Source organism: Primulina tabacum, chromosome 15 (genome assembly GCF_025594145.1).
Source record: "Primulina tabacum isolate GXHZ01 chromosome 15, ASM2559414v2, whole genome shotgun sequence".
NCBI lineage: Eukaryota > Viridiplantae > Streptophyta > Magnoliopsida > Lamiales > Gesneriaceae > Primulina > Primulina tabacum.
The window spans coordinates 26,126,575-26,137,821 of NC_134564.1; positions in this window are offsets into that span (position 1 = coordinate 26,126,575).

Consider the following 11,247-nt stretch of genomic DNA (forward strand, 5'->3'; position numbering starts at 1 on the left):
AACCTTTTATTGATTCTTCTAGATAAAGTCTATTTTAATTACAAGCACTAATATACTTTTATATATACACTCTCGTGAGAACAATACTTTACTCTCTTATGTTAAAACTTGACAACCGTGCGCTTGCAAGTGGGATATACGCGACAACCATACAACGAGATACAAACTCAACATCTTTTTTTAAAGTTCTTCCACAAAAATTTAGGTCTTAGAATATGATACATTTTCCTACTTCCATGGTGGATACTGTAACGAGTGTAGTGAGCTTCTATAAGGATGATTGTATGAAATTCAACAATATCAAGAGGGTGAGGGATCGGACAGCATCTGGAGCGGAGACGAGATTGGTTACCGCAACCAACGACTTTCTTATATTTTAAAAAGAATAGATCGACTAGTCAATTTTTTAAGTCCATCCTATCAGACATCAAAAGGACGCGTCCTTAACACGTCCATTTCAGTGAGACTATTTCACTCCTACTCCTTCCGAGAATGTTTGTCCAAATGCTAGCCGAAGGGGTGTGCAGCCTGCTTTCATGAAAGAATAGAACTTGTTTGGTGCTCCATTTTCTTTTCCCATTGAGGACGAACAACCAATCTTCCATTTAAATGAAGAAATCTATCTAAATGAATTTAGAATCCAGATTGATTTCCTTGAACCACTAACTCGTAATTTTTCTGAGCTGACTTGAAAATTTTAATAAACTTCAGTCCAACAGTAATTTGAGACACACAAATGACATTTATTTAAATCTGAAAATCCGAACCATAAGTGAAAGTATCCTCGAAACTTGGAATGGTTTGAATTGGTACAAAAGTCAACATCTTCTTCAACTCAACAGTAATAAACTTCGGTCCAACCTATACCTCGATTCGATGCATCGGTGCAAACAACAAATCTTCCAAAACAACTTAGAATTGTGAGAACTGGTGCAGAAGTCAACTTCTTCTTCAATTCAACAAAACTTGACTTGCATTCATCAGACCAGATGAATCTCTGATTTTTATAAGTTAACTGAGTGATAGGTTTAGCAATCTTCGAGAATCCTCCAATAAATCTACGATAATAACTAACTAAACTCATGGAACTTTGGATCTCTGGCACATTAGTCGGTCTTGCCCAATTCAACACATTTTCCACTTTACTTGGGTAAATAGAAATACATGTTGAGATATAACATGGCCTAGAAATACAATTCTATCTAACCAGATTCACACTTGAGCAACTTTTCATACAATTGTTTCTTCTGAAGAACCCAAATAATTAATCTCAAGTGTTTTGCATGCCCTTCCTCGGACTTAGAATAAACAAAGATATCATCGATGAATAAAATTACAAACCGATCTAGATGTTTATGGAACAACGGTTCATCAAGTTCACGAACACAGCAGGAGCATTGGTCAATCCAAAAGAAATAACAAGAAAATCAAAGTGTCTCTGTCTTGTGCAAAAAGTTGTTTTCAGAACATCTTCTTGTCTAACTCGTACTTGGTGGTATCCGGAACAAAGATCGATATTAGAATACACCTAAGTACCTTGCAATTGATCAAATAAGTTTTAATTCTAGGAAGTGGATATTTATTCTTGATAGTCTACTTATTCAATTGATTAAAAAAATTAATCAATAAAATAAGCTTGAAAAATAAAAAGTCTACCTGATTGAATTTATTCATGATAATTTGACTTAAAAGAAATTTAGGTTAAAGATAAAATTGATTTTTTAGTTTGATTATGTATCAATTAAATAATAATTTATATATAAATTTGTCAATTCATCAGTGGTTACGTGCCAAATGAATTTTAGTCATTTTGCCATAAAAATAATACTTTTAACTGAAATTGATATATATTATACGATTTTTCTTCACAACATAACTGAAAAAAATATTTTTGCAGTGAAAAATAATATTTTGAACATGAAAAATACAATTATCACGATTTTTCACTTAAATCAACATATATTACACAATATTTATTGACAGTATAATTAATAAAAAAAATTTATAATAAAAATAATATTTTAAACATAAAAATTAATATTTTTTTACACAATCTCATTTTTATCATAGTCCTGCTAGAGATGCACGTGGACCCATATGATACTGATGGAAAATGTGGGATTCTGTCTTCTTGTATGTCACGTGAGATGCAAGTAGCTCCATATGCTATTGGTGGGTTTTATCGTAATGATTTGGTTTTGACTTTATCAATTTATTTTTTGAATTGATGAAAATGGGCCTAATTTCCAATGAATACGGCCCATAGTGGGCCCATTTAGATGTTTATCCGTTCGCGCCCATAGTGGGCCCATTTAGATGTTTATCCGTTCGCTGGAGCAGCCTGATTCAAGCTGCCAGGCGTAACTCTAGGGGTTGGATGGAATAATAGGGGGGGATGTTTATGGAATTTGAAAAATATTTCATCAAACTGCTACTAAAATATTTAACTTTTAACTAATAGTAATAGATATACAATGTAAGGTTTTAAAATTTATATAAGATAATTTGACATAATTAGAATAGTTTATTGAATTTTTTAATTAAAACAATTATTTATGACAAATAAATTTAGAGGTTGAGTTAAAAATATGTATTTTTAAATATAACTTATTTAAATGATATAAAATACGTATAGATTTAAATTACACACGACTACAAAATAAGTACAAAACAGAGTTATTTGGGCATTAGTTACTATTATTAGTAAACTCAAATACAAATACATATACATATATACATTACACACATTTATAGAAGGGGAAAAAAGGAAAAAGGAAACCCAACCCATCTTCAACATCATGTCTGCCTCTGCTGCGGATGCCGCAGTGCCTTGGCCAGTTTTCGAAATCGCCTAAGGAGTTTTGTTCCTCACGAGGAAAGCTCTTCTTCAAGCAAAAAATCGAGATTTATAGGGCTCAAAAAAGCGAGAACCGAACCCTAAACTCCAACCATGTTTTTTGCGCAGATCTCGGGACGTCTTCCTCGTGAATTTCCGGGAAAGTTCTTTCCTCAGTTTCAAATATCATATCACTTTTATTACTCAAAAATATATCACATCGTTATCGAATTCATATGTAACTCTTGATATACCAATGTTTCCTTATTCGATCGGGATATGTAAGTTGAAGGGACTTTACTGTATGCTAAACATAACTTAAGGTTTTTGCGAGCACTATCAGTAATACATAAGAGATCATGAGACATTGCTACTAAACGTTCTTACCATTATCTGATAGTGCAATCAGACTTAAGTTATGATATTCTTAATCAACGGTTGATGAAAAGAATGTGTTTAATTAGAGCAAGCCTAAATAAGAAAAAATGTTATTATGGATCATATAGAGATGTGAATCCATGACTAGGTTTATCCTTGAACAATTGAGGATCACACAAGTATTGAATTCTGTGTTCCATTAAGATTTTCAAAGTTCAAAGAGTTGAATTTGACGACTGTAGTTTGATGAAGATCAAACAGAATTCTTATAAAGGAGTTAAAAAGTTGATTTCATGGTAAGAAAGAAATCAAAGTTAGCTTAACTGTTAATTGAGTAAGGAAATTGCAATAGTTTGTTTTGGTGAAGGACTGCACAAAACTGACATCTGTCAAAAATGGATCAATGGAAATTTTTATCTTCGAAATTTTCAATTTTCATTATATGAACAAGATTTGTACCCTCGATATATCGGAGCTTTCAGATCGTCGATCAAATTATAATTAGTTCATAATTATTTATTTAGTGAATTTAGAATTTACCAATTAAATAATGGTATTCATAGTTAATATTAATATATACAATATTCTCATAAAATTCTTTAGAGGAATTTAGAATTAATTAACTAAAAAATTAATCTTGCAAATTAAATCTTGGTTATTTAATTTTAATTAATGTGTATATGCATAGTAAATCTTCATTTGAAGAACTCATTAATATATATGTGTGTGTCTGTTTATATATATATATATGTGTGTGTGTGTGTATATGTATATGTGTATATATATAAATGTACATATACATATATATATATATAAACACACAACACACATACATATTAATGAGTATATATATCAAACATTTAATTAATACATGATATAATAGCATGAAAATTTAATTAATGAAAACTAAGAGTACATATGACTTGTGTAATTTTAATAAATATATTATCAAACATTGATAACATAAGATACAAAACATATGACCAAAAAATACACAACAAAATTTCTCATCTCCTCCCAAAAAGGTCTCGTCCGTTACAAAAACTTTGAAGAAAAATTTTTGGCTGTGTGCTTTCGCCGCCGTCGCCTCGTTGTCGTCGCACCAAATTTGGATTTTTGAAATCTGAGTCCTAGTCTCAACGCAGAAATTTTTTGAGATCTCTAGTGCGATTCAAAGAAGGAACATAATTTCCGGTCATGGAATTGATTAGGCGATCAAAGAAGATATATCTATTCAAAGGGACATACAACAAGAACTATCTCCACTTAAAATCAGAATAGTTTTGAGGAGCCAACGTTATATATGAAAAGGTAACAATTTTAAATACCCTATGGATTTTTAAATTCATATGACAATTAATGAACGTTTCGAACATCGCAACAAAATTTTTTAAACTTCCGCTGCGTTTCGGGTGTGAAAAAACAGTACTCCAACAGTGGTATCAGAGACAAGTGTTTCTCAATCTTATGCTTTATTTAAATCGTGTTGAATTTATTATTACTAACCGTGTTCGAAGTACTTGAAAAATAATCGCCCTTGAAATTATTTTTTCAAAACAAAAAATACTTTTTTTGTCTGCCCGAAAAGGTTAAAGTAGCACGTGTGGACAGACGTTGTCTTGGTGCCTGCCCAGATTCTCACACACAAAAAAATTTAAGGTGGCGTGCAGGCCTGTGCGTAGCCCTGCTCGCCGTAAATATTCGGGCAACAAGCAATCACCGTGCCCGAGATAGTCTCGGGCAGTCCTGCTCGAAAGGGAATCTCTCTAGGGACGTCCCTGAGTGTTTTTTCATATTTTCAAAATTCTTTGGTCAAAATTAATATTTCATGTAAATTATTCAAATTAATCCTCGAAAATAAGTTTTGATAAAATTATAGAATTTTCTCACGAAATAAATAAGTATAATTATATTTTATCTATTTATGGTAAAAAAATATTTTGATAAGAAATTTAATTAATTGGAGTTAAATAAAAGTTTATGTTTAACTTATTAGTTATGACGTTTGGTGATAATTTACGAGATACATGATTTATTGATAATATGTAATATTATGAAACTAATATAATATTTGATATTAGATGATAAAAGGTTTTTGGATTGCTTTGTGTGGTTCTCGCACGACTAAGTCCATATTAGAGTAGGTATTCGTCGAGCAAAGTGCTGGCCGAGCTTTCACATTGAAACTCTATGTATAAACAATCTTTATTTTAATTATATCTGACATTATTGTTTTGGCACATATTTATCTGTATACACATGCTTGTTGCATAGATAAAGTTCTTGAATATACAAATAGTAGAAAGAATATGAGATGTACATATGATGAGTATCATGAAACTCATATTTGGAATATTTTATATTCTAAACAGTTCCTAGTCGATTCAGTCGCCGCTAAGAAAGATAAAAGCCGCTCAAGTTTGAGACTAGTATCTGCGATGTGAGTACCATGTTTCATTGGTAGGTGACATTGTGATGTTCGAGCATGCAGATAAGTGCTCCTTGTAGAGTGCATTGAACAACCCTCTACAAAGGACTTTCCAAGTGGTTCTCACTTATCGAGTGGAAACGTCCTAGCTAGTTTATGGTTGTATACCATTAGTCCTTATGACCCGGGACAACGTTGAGACTCTATATGCTAGCATTACACTTTGACTTGCTTACCGACTCTCAACGGGTCATCAGGTGGCAAGGTTGGGTGTTTTGTCGAAACATATAGGAGTCGATTCATTGTAGTCGGGGATTCACCACTTACTTTCGGGTATGGATATCCTACGTGATCTCATGTGTATGTAGTTTGAAATCTCTGATCAGAGTGTTGGTGGTAATTATGAAAGGAGTTTCATAGATTACATCATCGATGCAACTATGACATGACACATAGTATCGATTCTTTGACAGCTCTCGATATACCAATAGTTGTCGAATCGGTCGGGATATATGAGATGAATGAACCGTATTGTACGCTTACCATAATAGAATGGTTCTTGCAGACACTATCATAATATATCTAGGGAATCATGTAAGCGATGTTGCTAGGCGTTTAACATGATTGGTTGAGTACTATCAGACTTGAGTTCTGACATTCTTATTATCAAGGAGTTTATAAATAAGAATGGAACAATTGAGGTATGCTCATATAAGGATATGTTTAGTCCCGAATCACATTGAGATGTGAACCCACTGCTAGTTGTATCAATGAATCATTGAAGGCCACACATTTTACTGCGAAATACGAAAGAAATAATAAATTCGAAAAAATATTTGGAAAATGAATGGGTATTGTGCATCGTTAAAAGAGTTTTCCTCAGGGAAATCTCTTTCTACCGGGAATTCAAAAAGTTTTTTTGTGCGACAAACAAATAAAATAAATAGGAAAACATTGAAATAATCTGAATCGGGCTGACTCGAAAAATTGACTGATTTTATTTCAAAAATAAAATTCTTGATTTTCATTCCCTATCGGAGTTAATCAATATAAAATGGAATTTCTCGCCGCTTTGAGAATCTAGAATACAAGTACTAGCTTTCTAGATCTCGTTGAGAAGGAAAATAGTTTAATGTGTTGAAAAGCTTATAAAGGAGTTTATAAGCGCAAAGAAAAATAGAGGCATGACTTCTACAAGAGCATTATGGGGAATGTAACTTTTAATTTGTGGAAGTGTTCCTAAATTAAAAATTGACACAAATAAATAATGTATTTGAAAATTGTGATTTTCTTAAACAATAATATTATTGACTAAATTAAATTAATTCAAGTGTTGCATTATTTAAACACCAGTGGATCTAGTAGAGTTCAAATAATTAAATTAATTCAAGTGTTGAATTAATTAAATAACATTGGGCCTTGTAGAGCCCAATTAGAAATAATTATTCAATTAGTAGGCTTGAGTAAATTCAAGTAAATTTTAAATGGTCTCAAATGTGTTTAAGATATTTAAATAAAAGTTCACGGGCTTTGTAATTGTTACAAGCTCAAATAAAATTGCATGCTTAGAAGATGAAGGGTTGGAAACAACTTTTTGAGTTAATGTTATGCATGTCTTTGGGACACACTTTAAATTTTTACACAACCAAGAAAAGGCTTCTCCTTCCTTCCTCTCACCTTGGCCGAAATTTCCTCTCAAGATTTTCAAAAATTTTGCTTCTTCATTTTGATGAATTGAAAGCAAACTTCTCAAAGAAAAATGCCTTACATTTTCTAGTGCAAGTGTAAGATGGTTCTAGCTTGTTGGTGGTGGGCTTGATTTTTTGAGTAAGAAGTGCTCAAGGGAAGCTTGTAGACTTGTCTACCATTGAAGAGCTAAGTTGTTTATCATCTTAGTTGGATCATTTATCAATCTATAAGATTGATAGGTAAAACACTTAAACACTCTATGTATGTTTGTGTTTTCGTATTTGCTACACACTAAGTGAGGGGTGCTTGGGTTTTGCTCTTGTAAATTATTTAAAACTTCCATTGCGCATTTCGAGCACCTGTAAACAATTCTCTTTCAAGTGGTATCAGAGCTTAGGTCATTTTTTGTGTAGCAAATACCTAATATTATAATGAGAACTTATTTCTAACCGCATGAGAAATCGATGCAACAAATCGAGGGCCGGTTTTTGGGGTGTTTCGGCGCATGGTTGCTGCCCATTTTGGGCAGCAAGGGCAGCCCCATGGGCGGGCTGCCTGAAACACTCCAACAAAAATATTTTTTTAAAAAATTGTGTTGGCTGGAATCCGACGACGGAGCTCCGGCAACGACGATGACGGCTAAGGTTTCCAAAAGTGTTTTGGGATATCAAAGTGTCACGGGCCCTAATTTTGTTGGACCATTAGGATGGTTGTTATTTTGTGAAATCTAAATGGGCCTAAAAATTTTTGTGAAAAATGTCTTTTTGGGCCCTTAAGTTTAAATCTACAAAATATGTGTATATTTTCTCATAAAACAGATAATTGAAGTTGGACTTTAATTCTTTATAGTAAATTGTGATTTACAAGAAATTCGGTTATAAAAAAATTAATTGAAAGTTAACAAAGTGGTTTGTTTACTTTGTTGATTTAATTTATAATTGTGACGGTTAGTGATTGAATCAAGATATATAATATTGGATCAATTGATTATTGTGATAATTAATTGATGGTGTATGATATGTGATATTATGCATGAAGGATGATCAAAGGCCCAATCCCAATTTGCTAGGTGTATGCTAGGATATTTTGTGTTGAATGATTGTAATAATTATCAATTCATAAGTGGACTTGGTTTATAGCCCGTTCCCACCCCATGAGATGTATCTCTATTTGCCATGGGTATTTGTTTGTAAATATTAGTATAGTGGAAGATCAAGACTTGAAGATGGTGGACCTTGATGATTATGAAGATCGAAGACATGTAAATATTGGAAGCTTATGTAATTATGCATTTGCATCACATGCATTCCCTAGTATTAGACCTAGGCTCGTGTTTGGCTCACACAGGTCATTAGTGTTGGAGCGTTGATCATCCTTGTTAAGTTTACTGTTTATAATATATGCATAATATATTATAAATAATGAGTATGTGTGTTATTATTATGATAATAACAAAGTTGTATGAATCCGACAATCATAAGATCAAACATGGCGAGCTTTTAAATAAAATTAATGATGAGACCTTTCAAAATTAAAAACCCTCATTTTGAATAAGATTCAAAATTAATAATAAGCCCTAAAAGGAGAATTATAAAGTGTTTATAATTTCCATGTCTTCCATCGACAATGGATGCATGATGAACGCTACCCGTGTTCAGTGCTCGGCTCATATTATTGGGGGAGCCCTGGACGTCGAAAAGCTATGACATCCATTGACATGGTGATGTGAACTACGTGGAACTCCCATGATTTCGGCTCATATTATTGAGGGAAACTCATGGCGACCGTCCATTAAGGTTCAACATCGATGGGTAAGGCTTGACACGTAAAGATGAACGACGTCATATTATTGGGTCCTAATCAAACGTGAGACAAAAGTTTACGTACAGGGTTGCATGGAGATGCAATTGAAAACTACCTTTTAGAAATTATGATTGGCTGATATTATTCGGGATCATAATTTGCTAGGAAAGGAGTTTCCTGTTTTCATTAGAGGGTGGTGAAAAATGTCAAAACAGCGGGAGCAAAAATTTATGAAGTAAAAGTCCATACTTTATATCTTACTAAATATTTTAAAATAGTCATTAACTTTTATCTGTTTTTACTTTTCAGTACAAATTTGACAATGTCTTCGATTCGTAACCTATTATATGCAATACTCGACAAATACATTTTAATCGGACCTAATTACCTCAATTGGCTAAGAAACTTGAAAATCGTCTTGAATTCGAAAATGATAGCATATACACTTACTGAGTTGCCCCTGTTGAGGCCCCGACTAGATGCACTTCTGAGGAATTGCAGACTTACAAGGATTGGTGTGACCATGAATTGCGAGCTAAGTGTTATAGGTAGGCTTCTATGAATGATGAGCTTTAGAGGCGTTTTGAGGATGCAAAGAGTGTTGTTGACATTCATTTGCATCTCAAGGAGCTATTTGGTGAGAAAACACGCCTCTTAGGCATGCTACCATCAAGGAGCTGATCACTTTACGCATGCGAGATGGGGCCTCAGTCCATGAGCATGACCTAAATATGATTGGGCTTGTGGACAAGCTCGTTGGCATGGATATTGTGTTGCCATCGGAGTTAATCACTGACGTGTTGCTCTTGTCACTGCCTAGCTCATTTGGTCCTTTTGTGGTAAATTTCAACACGAACAAGCTATAACCTACGCTTGAGGAGTTGGTGATTATGCTTGTTACGTTTAAATCAACCATCAAGAAAGAGAAGTCGGTTCTTTATGTGGGTTCTTCATCTGGTATGAAGATTGGTCCACATGGGAAAGGAAAGAAGAGTTCTTTCCAACGTCCCAAGAAGAACGTGCCCTTGAATAGGCAATCTCCGAGTCCCGCTGTGGTAGCGATACCAGTTAAGGCTGACAAGATTGTTGATTTATGTCATCACTGCAAGAAGCCTGGACATTGGAGGAGTAACTGCAGAGAATATCTTGCCTAGAAAGGTTCTGGAAATTGTATGTTCTAAATTGAAGTAAACATTTCAATTAACTCTACTTTTTGGGTATTAGATACCGGCTGTGGACTCACATCTCTGTAATGATTTACAGGTGATGAGAAGAAGTAGGAGACTTAGGGAAGGTGAGACCTTCTTGAGGATGGGCAACGGAGCAAGAGTTGCTGCCAAGGCCGTAGGAGATGTTTACTTATTGTTCAACAATGATTTTAAGTTAATTTTGAGAGATGTTTTGTTTGTACCTGAGTTGGTGAAAAATATTGCTTCCATTTCTATGCTTGATAAAAATGGATATTCTTATTTATTTAGCAAAGGTGTTTGCAACATTTGCAAGAATGAATGTTTGATTGGTACGAGAGAACTTGAAAACGATCTCTACAACTTAAAATTGAAAGATATTCCACTAAACAATGTCCAAGCAATAACAACAACAAACAAACGAAAACAAGATACTCTAAATTTGGCACAATTATGGCATGCTCGATTAGGACATATTTCCCTAAGAAGGATGAACAAGCTAGTGGGAGTGGGCATGTCTGATATTAATACTCTCCCAACTTGTGAATCTTGTCTAAAAGAAAAGATGACAAAGATTCCCTTTAAGGGCCATGTGGAGCGAGCCAAAGGATCATTGGATTTGATCCATACCGATGTGTGCGGTCCACTTAGCATCACCACTAAGTATGGACATGCCTGCCTACTTTATCAACACCGATGACTTTTCGAGGTAAGGGTATGTGTATTTGATGAAATACAAATTTGAAGCTTTTGAAATGTTCAAAGAATTAAGAAATGAAGTAGAGAAACAGTTGAGACGAAGCAACAAGTCACTTCGATCGGATCGAGATGGTGAGTACTTCAGTGCCGAGTTCCAAGAGTATCTTAGGGAGAATGAGATTCTCTCGCAGTGGACTCCGTCTGCTACACCGCAGTTGAATGGTGTT